At 41.7% G+C, this 12,401-nt stretch overlaps 1 protein-coding gene across 4 annotated transcripts in view; it reads right to left on the bottom strand.

Annotated features, from left to right (window-relative positions):
• Positions 1-12,401, bottom strand: part of USP45 (ubiquitin specific peptidase 45) — a 1,947,146-nt gene that overhangs the window by 1,646,562 nt on the left and 288,183 nt on the right. The gene's annotated exons all lie outside the window — the stretch shown is intronic.

Genomic DNA, 12,401 nt, shown 5'->3' with positions numbered 1-12,401 from the left:
GCCTTAAGACCCTCAAAGGTATGTAGTGCACTTTATAAATGACTTGAGTGATTGATTGATTTTATATATAATAAAATATAAGAAACATATATATATATATTTATTTATTGCATTTCTAGAGCGCACTGTCACCTGTCAGGCATCCTGGCGCTAATAGTGAGTTGACATAGCCTACCTCCTTCAGAACCTACTGGGACCCTAGATTTTAGGAAATAACCATGTTTGTAACTTCCTTCTAAATGGCAGGGGATCACTAATGTGTCTCAGCTGAAAAGGAAGGGTGTTCCAAAGCTTTGCAGCTGCGACCTCAAAGGATCTACCACCAGCTCTAACTTTTTTAACTCTAGGGATTTTTATCAGTTTTGCCCCAGAGGAGCGTAATGTTCGAGCAGGAACAAACCACTCAAATTTGCATTGCAAGGAGGTAGAGCCCATTCCATGCAAGGCCTTGAATATCAGGCAGAGTGATTTGAACTGGATTCTTTGTTTCACAGGCAGCCAGTGCAGCTCCGCCAAGGCCAAGGAGGCAGAGGACCTTCTAGACCAGCCTAATGCTAATTTAGCTGCAGTTGACTGTAACTTCTGCATCCTAGCAAGTAAAAACTTTGGTGACTCAAGGAGAAGGGCATTGCAGTAATTAACTCTGCTAAGTACAGTGCTCCGAACTATCAAAGAGCGCGCCAGAGGGGGCAGCAAAGGAAGAATCTTCCGAAGAGAGCGGATAATAGCCAGGCAACAACCTACTACTTTCATCACATGCGCCTCCAAGGTAAGATTACAGTCAAATGTCACCCCTAAATTGCGGACTGACTTCACAGGCTGAACCAAGTTGGAGGGATCAGAGGGCCAAAAGTTGCTGGGCAACCCGGAGTTTCCGGAGAGCAGTATAGCAACACAGTCTTAGACGCATTAAATTGCAGCGAGTTGTCTCTCAGCCACAATGTAGTATCCCGCATGAATGAATGAATGAATTACGCACTTGTATAGCGCATGGCTACCCGAGGGCATCCCAGCGCTTCCAACTCATTCAGACTCCGAGATTCAAACAAACAGAAAGGTCTTTAACAATTTTCTGAATCTTAAATGATTTGCTTCCATTCTAATTGCTTCGGGAAGAGAATTCCAAAGATTTGTGGCTTGTAGGGAAAAACGTCTCCCTCCGGTACGCACTCTCCTTGTCTTGGGGACCGCTAACAGATTTTTGTTGGTGGATCTCAGGGTCCGCTTGGGAGCATATGGGCAGAGCATGGATTGGATAAGCACAGGTCCAGTTTTATTAACTGCCTTATGTACCATAGTCAGAGCTTTAAATTCCACTCTCTGTTTCACTGGTAACCAGTGAAGCTGGCGCAGACCAGGCTTAGCGGATGACCTGCGCGGGACATTCAGCAACATTCGTGCTGCACAGTTTTGTACTGTCTGTAAAGTTTTGATTGTCCCTAATAGGGCACCGTGATATAGTGCGTGCAACTATGAAACTCATCAAGAGAGGTTGACTGAGCTCCCTCCAGAGAAAGAATTAATTGAGGGTCATCCGCATAGTTAATCTCAATATTATGACGGTTTTATATATATATAAACATATATATGCAACAGCTGCAGCTTCCCAGAGCTCCGTGTTAAAACGACCAAGGAAAACCACACGAATCCAGCGTAAATGTAGGCACAAAGTTTTATTTAAAAGTTGAGCCTAACAAAAATCTGATGCGTTTCGGGCATCCGCCCTTGCTCACAGACATATATATATGCCTGAAAAGGAGTTGTTTTGACACATATATATATATATATATATATATATATATATATATATATATAGATATACACACACACACACACATATATATTCATATTTTTTTCTCCAAAAAATCCCTTAATCCCTTATCCACTCAAAACCCTTTAAATTCCCTTGCTACCCAATATCCCATACTCACCCTAAACCCAAAAAAAGTCCATGCCATCCAAAGACCCCTACCCACCGTCAACCGTAAAAATTCCCATGCAACACAAAAACCCATACCCACCCACCCTAAATACTAAAAAATTCTCATGCCACTGAAATATACACACACATAAAAATATATAATACACTTACCATTATACTTACACACCCTAAACACTAAAAATTCCCATCGCCACAAAAAAACATTATCCAACCTAACCTATATATATATTCACTGAAAAAAACCATAGGTTTCACACCAGTTATAGTTAGGTGGAAATTTTACTCGCATAAAACCATTAAAATTCCCACGTTATAGTTAGTTGGACTCACTATAACTTGCGCGTGCAATGCACTGCTGATGACGTCACATATTACATCACTCATGACATGGTCAGTGACATCACTCATGACATCTCAAATGACATCACTGATGACAACATCCTTGTGACAAAGTGGCAGACCTCCTATCAGCATAAAATAACCTTTGACACACACATTCAAAAATAGAAACTAACATTTTCTTAAAAAAGGAGAAACCAATACCAATTACAACAACTTATTAGGTAATTCCAACATCTACATACACATCCACTCATTCACCAACAGTTCTATATAGTCACTCATGCATGTACTTACTCATCATATGTACTCATACACCTATACATCCTGTTACACACTAATACTCATCCATATAGTTACTCACACACAAATTCACACAGGCAAATAAACTATCAAAAAACATTTACTTGATTATACTTCTATATACACACCACTGCACATACTTCTACAGAAACATATTTACTCTCTTAAACAATCAATTATAAAAACACATACTCACTTACCCACCCATACACACAATCATCCACCCATACAGTCTTGCACACATGCTGTCTTCAAAATACATACAAATAGTGAGTCACTCATTCATGCATCTGTGCTCTAAGTAATATCCCCCACCGAACCATACAGACACTGATACTGATACTCAAAAAAACAACTAATAACCCATATACACACTCATGTAGCTACTCACCAACCCATGCAGCCACTTATACACAAAGTGAGACACAGATACAGATATTTAAATATTTAAACATTACTCGCTAATATATGTATTCACTAAGATACATTTAATAAGTCAGTTAACCAACCATTTTACACAAAAAAACATCCATTTAGACATTTATTTACCCATTTATTCTTCCATCAACCTTTAGATATACATATATAAAAAATATTTATTTTTCAGAAAGATACACATTCACTGGATGATTTCATCAGTGATGTCATTTGAGATGTCACTGACCATGTCATGAGTAATGTAATATGTGACGTCATCAGCAGTGCATTGCACGCGCAAGTTATAGTGAGTCCAACTAACTATAACGTGGGAATTACAATGGTTTTATGCGAGTAAAATTTCCACCTAACTATAACTGGTGTGAAACCTATGGTTTTTTCAGTGAATTTAATAGGTTTTTTAAATGCTAATTCCTAACTATAACTGGTGTGAAACCTATGATTTTTTCGGTGAATATATATATATATATATAAATATATATATATATATATATATTCACTGAAAAAACCATAGGTTATAGACCATATATAGTTAGGAATTAGCATTTACAAAACCTTGAAAATTCACTGAAAAAACCATAGGTTATAGACCATATATAGTTAGGAATTAGCATTTACAAAACCTTATTTTACTCACACAAAACCATTGAAATTCGCATATATAGTTAGTTGCACTAACTATATATCGCGCACCCGCAATCCACTGCTGATCATGTCACATATTACATCATTCATGACATGGTCAGTGACATCACTGATGACATCACTGATAACATCTCAAATTACATCACTGATGCCATCACTGATGACATCTCAAATGACATCACTGATGACATCACTGATGACATCTCAAATGACATCACTGATGACATCACTGATGACATCACTGATGACATCACTGATGACATCTCAAATGACATCACTGATGACATCACTGATGACATCACTGATGACATCACTGATGACATCACTGATGACATCTCAAATGACATCACTGATGACATCACTGATGACATCATTCATGTGATAATACGATGAACCTCTTCAGACTTTAATATAACCTTAGATACACTCAGTGTAAACAGACACTCACAGACTGTCACTCATCCATGGAGTTACTCACACACCTAGTCAGTCATGCAAAGAATCCATCACACCTCCATTTCCTCAACTATACAGTTATACACACCTTACTTATTCAAACATATACTAACACATATTTACTCTCTTATACAATCCCTGATACAAGTTCACAATGATCCATACAGCCACTCACACATTCACTGGCTCTTATGCACAGTTATTTATATATGTCAACTCTCACATGTACTGTGTTTTACATATGTACTTACTTTGACATGTAGCACTGAGATATCCATTCACTCACCAATACATTCATGCACACAGTCAACCGCCCATACAGCTGTTTCCACATGCACTTTTGAACCCATACATCTAGTGAATCAACTGCTCACACATCTATGCACAGAGTCATACACCTCCCAGCCACCCACACACATACTCAGTCTCCCATACAAATACTTGGGCAACCAATCAATAACCCATATAGTTACTCATATAGCTACTGATCAACACATGCAGCAGTTTACAGAACAACAGACATAATGATGCACAAATTAAGACAGTTTAGTCACTAACCCATGCACTCAGTGAGACACATTTAATCACTCACTCATACAGTCATGCACCTACTAAATCCTTCTTCCAGACACTTATACATCCGCTCATTCTTCAATATGTAAGACATATTTTAACTTTACAGAAACATACAGTCACTGGATGTTGTCATCAGTGATGTCATTTGAGATGTCATCAGTGATGTCATCAGTGATGTCACTGACCATGTCATGAATGATGTAATATGTGACATGATCAGCAGTGGATTGCGGGTGCGCGATATATAGTTAGTGCAACTAACTATATATGCGAATTTCAATGGTTTTGTGTGAGTAAAATAAGGTTTTGTAAATGCTAATTCCTAACTATATATGGTCTATAACCTATGGTTTTTTCAGTGAATTTTCAAGGTTTTGTAAATGCTAATTCCTAACTATATATGGTCTATAACCTATGGTTTTTTCAGTGAATTTCAATGGTTTTTTAATAGCAAATATCAAAAGCTGTAAAATGTATTCTTCTTTTAAAGGAAAAATATATTTTATATGTATTTAAGATAATTTTTTTATGTATATAAATTTTTTGAGGGAACGAATTTATCAACTATCATGCTGAAGAAGAGTGTGGGGAAAAAAAAACAAAGAGGAGGACTAAGAGGAAAGAACAATCAGTTCAAAAATACAATTGCTTTAAAGCATGAAGTGCTTTTCCACACATTTACATTTAAATAACCCATATTAGAACATACAAAATATCTACAGAGGAGACGGTGTACATTGAATTTTAGACTCTTCATTGGTACCTACATGTTGGTACTTACATCACCCACACAACACAACAACCGGGACGCTGTCACAGATATATATATTTTTTTGAACGTTAATTTCTCAAAATCCACTGGAGCACATATCTTGAGACCGAGCAAAGGCACATCGGGCAAACAGTCTCTACAATTTTGCCAAGTTTCATAGAAATCCATTCAGCCGTTCGAGCTAAAAGTGAGTCCAACCGCCCTATGGAAAACTCAATGTTAAAAACACGTTTTGGGACCCCCCTTTTTTCTCGGCAAACGTTTGACGAAACCCCCCCCCAAACTTTCAGGGGACGCTCAGAAACAAAATGTGCCATTTTCCTGAAAATTTCAGCCAATTCCGTCCATCAAAGCCAACGTTATTCAACATAGAATTTTCAGAAATCCCTATTCAAAAAAATCCTAACTATATATACCAACTGGCGACCGCCAGTAGGTAATATATATATATATATATATATATATATATATATATATATATATTAACAAACATCTCCTCCCAAAATAAGCAGAAGCAGAGGCCACAGCAGGGAAACCGGAGACACCATTTAATTAAAGCTGTTGTTGGGCATAATGCATTTCGGCCTGACATAGGCCTTCCTCAGATGCCATCGACAATGTTCTGGCGACTCTGCTGCTCGAGAAAGTACTCCTTGCCGCAATCCCATTTGTAGATAGGCGCCACGCCCACCAATGGAGTGAAGTCACGCTGCCTGCTGCTCGTCGGAACTGCAGGGTCCATAATGCAACAGCCAGGTGAGTGCTGCTGGTGGTGTGTCCCAGTGGACAAACGTAAATGTGGCAGGGTAGCGAGGAGCAAAAGTCTATATCCAGCGAAGTTATCAGCATGCTCCCTCCGGTCCCCATACGTTCCAGCCTCCTAGTCCCGATGTAAAGCGAGCAGGGACCGAAAAAGACAGTGCTTGCGAGTCCCCCGTGAAGTCACGGTTCAGCAGCTGCTGCCGCCCAGAGAAACACCGGTGTTCAGGGGCAGGCTCAGGACTATAGCAATACCTTGCTTAATTGTTGAACTGCGAACGCAGGGTCCAGATGAGCCCAAGCCTCTTGATGGAACGGGGCCTCTGAAGCGCATTATCTGGCAATGCGCGCAATATTAACAAACATCTCCTCCCAAAATAAGCAGAAGCAGAGGCCACAGCGGGGAAACCGGAGACATCATTTAATTAAAGCTGTTGTTGGGCATAATGCATTTCGGCCTGACATAGGCCTTCCTCAGATGCCATCGACAGTGTTCTGGCGACTCTGCTGCTCGAGAAAGTACTCCTTGCCGCAATCCCATTTGTAGATAGGCGCCACGCCCACCAATGGAGTGAAGTCACGCTGCCTGCTGCTCGTCGGAACTGCAGGGTCCATAATGCAACAGCCAGGTGAGTGCTGCTGGTGGTGTGTCCCAGTGGACAAACGTAAATGTGGCAGGGTAGCGAGGAGCAAAAGTCTATATCCAGCGAAGTAATCAGCATGCTCCCTCCGGTCCCCATACGTTCCAGCCTCCTAGTCCCGATGTAAAGCGAGCAGGGACCGAAAAAGACAGTGCTTGCGAGTCCCCCGTGAAGTCACGGTTCAGCAGCTGCTGCCGCCCAGAGAAACACCGGTGTTCAGGGGCGGGCTCAGGACTATAGCAATACCTTGCTTAATTGTTGAACTGCGAACGCAGGGTCCAGATGATATATAACATTTCTATGGCAAAATGAAACCCCTCATTTTGTTCCTTTTCAAATTAAATGTATTAAGTGTTACCACTTTATTCCAATCAAGATGACTTCAGGTGTGCCATACTTTTGTCATAAGTAAGACTGTTAGCGTTCTAGTTGTTCTTTAGAACACTCTGGGACATTCTGTCATTGGGCTATAGTTGGGCTACATCTGGCTGATATTTGGGCTACATTTGTTTTTTTTGGTCTCTGGTGGCCATCTTTGGGCTACATTGGGCTACATTTGGGCTCTAACATATATATAGCCCAATGTAGCCCAATATATATTTTTCAAAGTTAATTTTCGTAAAAACCACTGGAGCATATATCTTGAGACATAGCAAAGGCACATCGGGCTACCAGTCCCTACAATTTTGCCAAGTTTTGTGGAAATCCATTCAGCCGTTCGAGCTAAAAGTGAGTCCAACCGCCCTATGGAAAACTCAATGTTAAAAACACGTTTGGGACCCCCCTTTTTTTCTCGGCCCCCGCTTGACGAAACCCTCCCAAACTTTCAGGGGACGCTCAGAAACAAAATGTGCCATTTTCCTGAAAATTTCAGCCAATTCCGTCCATCAACGCCAAAGTTATTCAACATAGAATTTTCAGAAATCCCTAATCAAAAAAATCCTAACTATATATACCTACTGGCGACTGCCAGTAGGTAATATATATATATATATATATATATATATATATATATATATATATATATATATATATATATAAAATTTCTATGGCAAAATGAAACCCCTCATTTTGTTCCTTTTCAAATTACATGTATTAAGTGTTACCACTTTATTCCAATCAAGATGACTTCAGGTGTGCCATACTTTTGTCATAAGTAAGACTGTTAGCGTTCTAGTTGTTCTTTAGAACACTCTGGGACATTCTGTCATTGGGCTATAGTTGGGCTACATCTGGCTGATATTTGGGCTACATTTGGTTTTTTTTGTCTCTGGTGGCCATCTTTGGGCTACATTGGGCTACATTGAGCTACATTTGGGCTACATTTGGGCTCTAACATATATATAGCCCAATGTAGCCCAATATATATTTTTCAAAGTTAATTTTCGTAAAAACCACTGGAGCATATATCTTGTGACATAGCAAAGGCACATCGGGCAAACAGTCTCTACAATTTTGCCAAGTTTCATAGAAATCCATTCAGCCGTTCGAGCTAAAAGTGAGTCCAACCGCCCTATGGAAAACTCAATGTTAAAAACACGTTTTGGGACCCCCCTTTTTTCTCGGCCCCCGCTTGACGAAACCCCCCCCCCAAACTTTCAGGGGACGCTCAGAAACAAAATGTGCCATTTTCCTGAAAATTTCAGCCAATTCCGTCCATCAACGCCAAAGTTATTCAACATAGAATTTTCAGAAATCCCTATTCAAAAAAATCCTAACTATATATACCAACTGGCGACCGCCAGTAGGTAATATATATATATATATATATATATATATATATATATATATATATATATATATATATATATATATATATCTATATTAACAAACATCTCCTCCCAAAATAAGCAGAAGCAGAGGCCACAGCGGGGAAACCGGAGACACCATTTAATTAAAGCTGTTGTTGGGCATAATGCATTTCGGCCTGACATAGGCCTTCCTCAGATGCCATCGACAGTGTTCTGGCGACTCTGCTGCTCGAGAAAGTACTCCTTGCCGCAATCCCATTTGTAGATAGGCGCCACGCCCACCAATGGAGTGAAGTCACGCTGCCTGCTGCTCGTCGGAACTGCAGGGTCCATAATGCAACAGCCAGGTGAGTGCTGCTGGTGGTGTGTCCCAGTGGACAAACGTAAATGTGGCAGGGTAGCGAGGAGCAAAAGTCTATATCCAGCGAAGTAATCAGCATGCTCCCTCCGGTCCCCATACGTTCCAGCCTTCTAGTCCCGATGTAAAGCGAGCAGGGACCGAAAAAGACAGTGCTTGCGAGTCCCCCGTGAAGTCACGGTTCAGCAGCTGCTGCCGCCCAGAGAAACACCGGTGTTCAGGGGCGGGCTCAGGACTATAGCAATACCTTGCTTAATTGTTGAACAGCGAACGCAGGGTCCAGATGATATATAACATTTCTATGGCAAAATGAAACCCCTCATTTTGTTCCTTTTCAAATTAAATGTATTAAGTGTTACCACTTTATTCCAATCAAGATGACTTCAGGTGTGCCATACTTTTGTCATAAGTAAGACTGTTAGCGTTCTAGTTGTTCTTTAGAACACTCTGGGACATTCTGTCATTGGGCTATAGTTGGGCTACATCTGGCTGATATTTGGGCTACATTTGTTTTTTTTGGTCTCTGGTGGCCATCTTTGGGCTACATTGGGCTACATTGAGCTACATTTGGGCTACATTTGGGCTCTAACATATATATAGCCCAATGTAGCCCAATATATATTTTTCAAAGTTAATTTTCGTAAAAACCACTGGAGCATATATCTTGTGACATAGCAAAGGCACATCGGGCAAACAGTCTCTACAATTTTGCCAAGTTTCATAGAAATCCATTCAGCCGTTCGAGCTAAAAGTGAGTCCAACCGCCCTATGGAAAACTCAATGTTAAAAACACGTTTTGGGACCCCCCTTTTTTCTCGGCCCCCGCTTGACGAAACCCCCCCCCCAAACTTTCAGGGGACGCTCAGAAACAAAATGTGCCATTTTCCTGAAAATTTCAGCCAATTCCGTCCATCAACGCCAAAGTTATTCAACATAGAATTTTCAGAAATCCCTATTCAAAAAAATCCTAACTATATATACCAACTGGCGACCGCCAGTAGGTAATATATATATATATATATATATATATATATATATATATATATATATATATATCTATATTAACAAACATCTCCTCCCAAAATAAGCAGAAGCAGAGGCCACAGCGGGGAAACCGGAGACACCATTTAATTAAAGCTGTTGTTGGGCATAATGCATTTCGGCCTGACATAGGCCTTCCTCAGATGCCATCGACAGTGTTCTGGCGACTCTGCTGCTCGAGAAAGTACTCCTTGCCGCAATCCCATTTGTAGATAGGCGCCACGCCCACCAATGGAGTGAAGTCACGCTGCCTGCTGCTCGTCGGAACTGCAGGGTCCATAATGCAACAGCCAGGTGAGTGCTGCTGGTGGTGTGTCCCAGTGGACAAACGTAAATGTGGCAGGGTAGCGAGGAGCAAAAGTCTATATCCAGCGAAGTAATCAGCATGCTCCCTCCGGTCCCCATACGTTCCAGCCTTCTAGTCCCGATGTAAAGCGAGCAGGGACCGAAAAAGACAGTGCTTGCGAGTCCCCCGTGAAGTCACGGTTCAGCAGCTGCTGCCGCCCAGAGAAACACCGGTGTTCAGGGGCGGGCTCAGGACTATAGCAATACCTTGCTTAATTGTTGAACAGCGAACGCAGGGTCCAGATGATATATAACATTTCTATGGCAAAATGAAACCCCTCATTTTGTTCCTTTTCAAATTAAATGTATTAAGTGTTACCACTTTATTCCAATCAAGATGACTTCAGGTGTGCCATACTTTTGTCATAAGTAAGACTGTTAGCGTTCTAGTTGTTCTTTAGAACACTCTGGGACATTCTGTCATTGGGCTATAGTTGGGCTACATCTGGCTGATATTTGGGCTACATTTGTTTTTTTTGGTCTCTGGTGGCCATCTTTGGGCTACATTGGGCTACATTGAGCTACATTTGGGCTACATTTGGGCTCTAACATATATATAGCCCAATGTAGCCCAATATATATTTTTCAAAGTTAATTTTCGTAAAAACCACTGGAGCATATATCTTGTGACATAGCAAAGGCACATCGGGCAAACAGTCTCTACAATTTTGCCAAGTTTCATAGAAATCCATTCAGCCGTTCGAGCTAAAAGTGAGTCCAACCGCCCTATGGAAAACTCAATGTTAAAAACACGTTTTGGGACCCCCCTTTTTTCTCGGCCCCCGCTTGACGAAACCCCCCCCCCCAAACTTTCAGGGGACGCTCAGAAACAAAATGTGCCATTTTCCTGAAAATTTCAGCCAATTCCGTCCATCAACGCCAAAGTTATTCAACATAGAATTTTCAGAAATCCCTATTCAAAAAAATCCTAACTATATATACCAACTGGCGACCGCCAGTAGGTAATATATATATATATATATATATATATATATATATATCTATATTAACAAACATCTCCTCCCAAAATAAGCAGAAGCAGAGGCCACAGCGGGGAAACCGGAGACACCATTTAATTAAAGCTCTTGTTGGGCATAATGCATTTCGGCCTGACATAGGCCTTCCTCAGATGCCATCGACAGTGTTCTGGCGACTCTGCTGCTCGAGAAAGTACTCCTTGCTGCAATCCCATTTGTAGATAGGCGCCACGCCCACCAATGGAGTGAAGTCACGCTGCCTGCTGCTCGTCGGAACTGCAGGGTCCATAATGCAACAGCCAGGTGAGTGCTGCTGGTGGTGTGTCCCAGTGGACAAACGGAAATGTGGCAGGGTAGCGAGGAGCAAAGGTCTATATCCAGCGAAGTAATCAGCATGCTCCCTCCGGTCCCCATACGTTCCAGCCTCCTAGTCCCGATGTAAAGCGAGCAGGGACCAAAAAAGGCAGTGCTTGCGAGTCCCCCGTGAAGTCACGGTTCAGCAGCTGCTGCCGCCCAGAGAAACACCGGTGTTCAGGGGCGGGCTCAGGACTATAGCAATACCTTGCTTAATTGTTGAACTGCGAACGCAGGGTCCAGATGAGCCCAAGCCTCTTGATGGAACGGGGCCTCTGAAGCGCATTATCTGGCAATGCGCGCAATATTAACAAACATCTCCTCCCAAAATAAGCAGAAGCAGAGGCCACAGCGGGGAAACCGGAGACACCATTTAATTAAAGCTGTTGTTGGGCATAATGCATTTCGGCCTGACATAGGCCTTCCTCAGATGCCATCGACAGTGTTCTGGCGACTCTGCTGCTCGAGAAAGTACTCCTTGCCGCAATCCCATTTGTAGATAGGCGCCACGCCCACCAATGGAGTGAAGTCACGCTGCCTGCTGCTCGTCGGAACTGCAGGGTCCATAATGCAACAGCCAGGTGAGTGCTGCTGGTGGTGTGTCCCAGTGGACAAACGTAAATGTGGCAGGGTAGCGAGGAGCAAAAGTCTATATCCAGCGAAGTAATCAGCATGCTCCCTCCGGTCCCCATACGTTCCAGCCT

This window comes from Lissotriton helveticus, chromosome 6, assembly GCF_964261635.1.
Source record: "Lissotriton helveticus chromosome 6, aLisHel1.1, whole genome shotgun sequence".
Taxonomy (NCBI): domain Eukaryota; kingdom Metazoa; phylum Chordata; class Amphibia; order Caudata; family Salamandridae; genus Lissotriton; species Lissotriton helveticus.
Note: the sequence above shows the minus strand (reverse complement) of the source record. Positions and strands in the feature narration are given on the sequence as shown.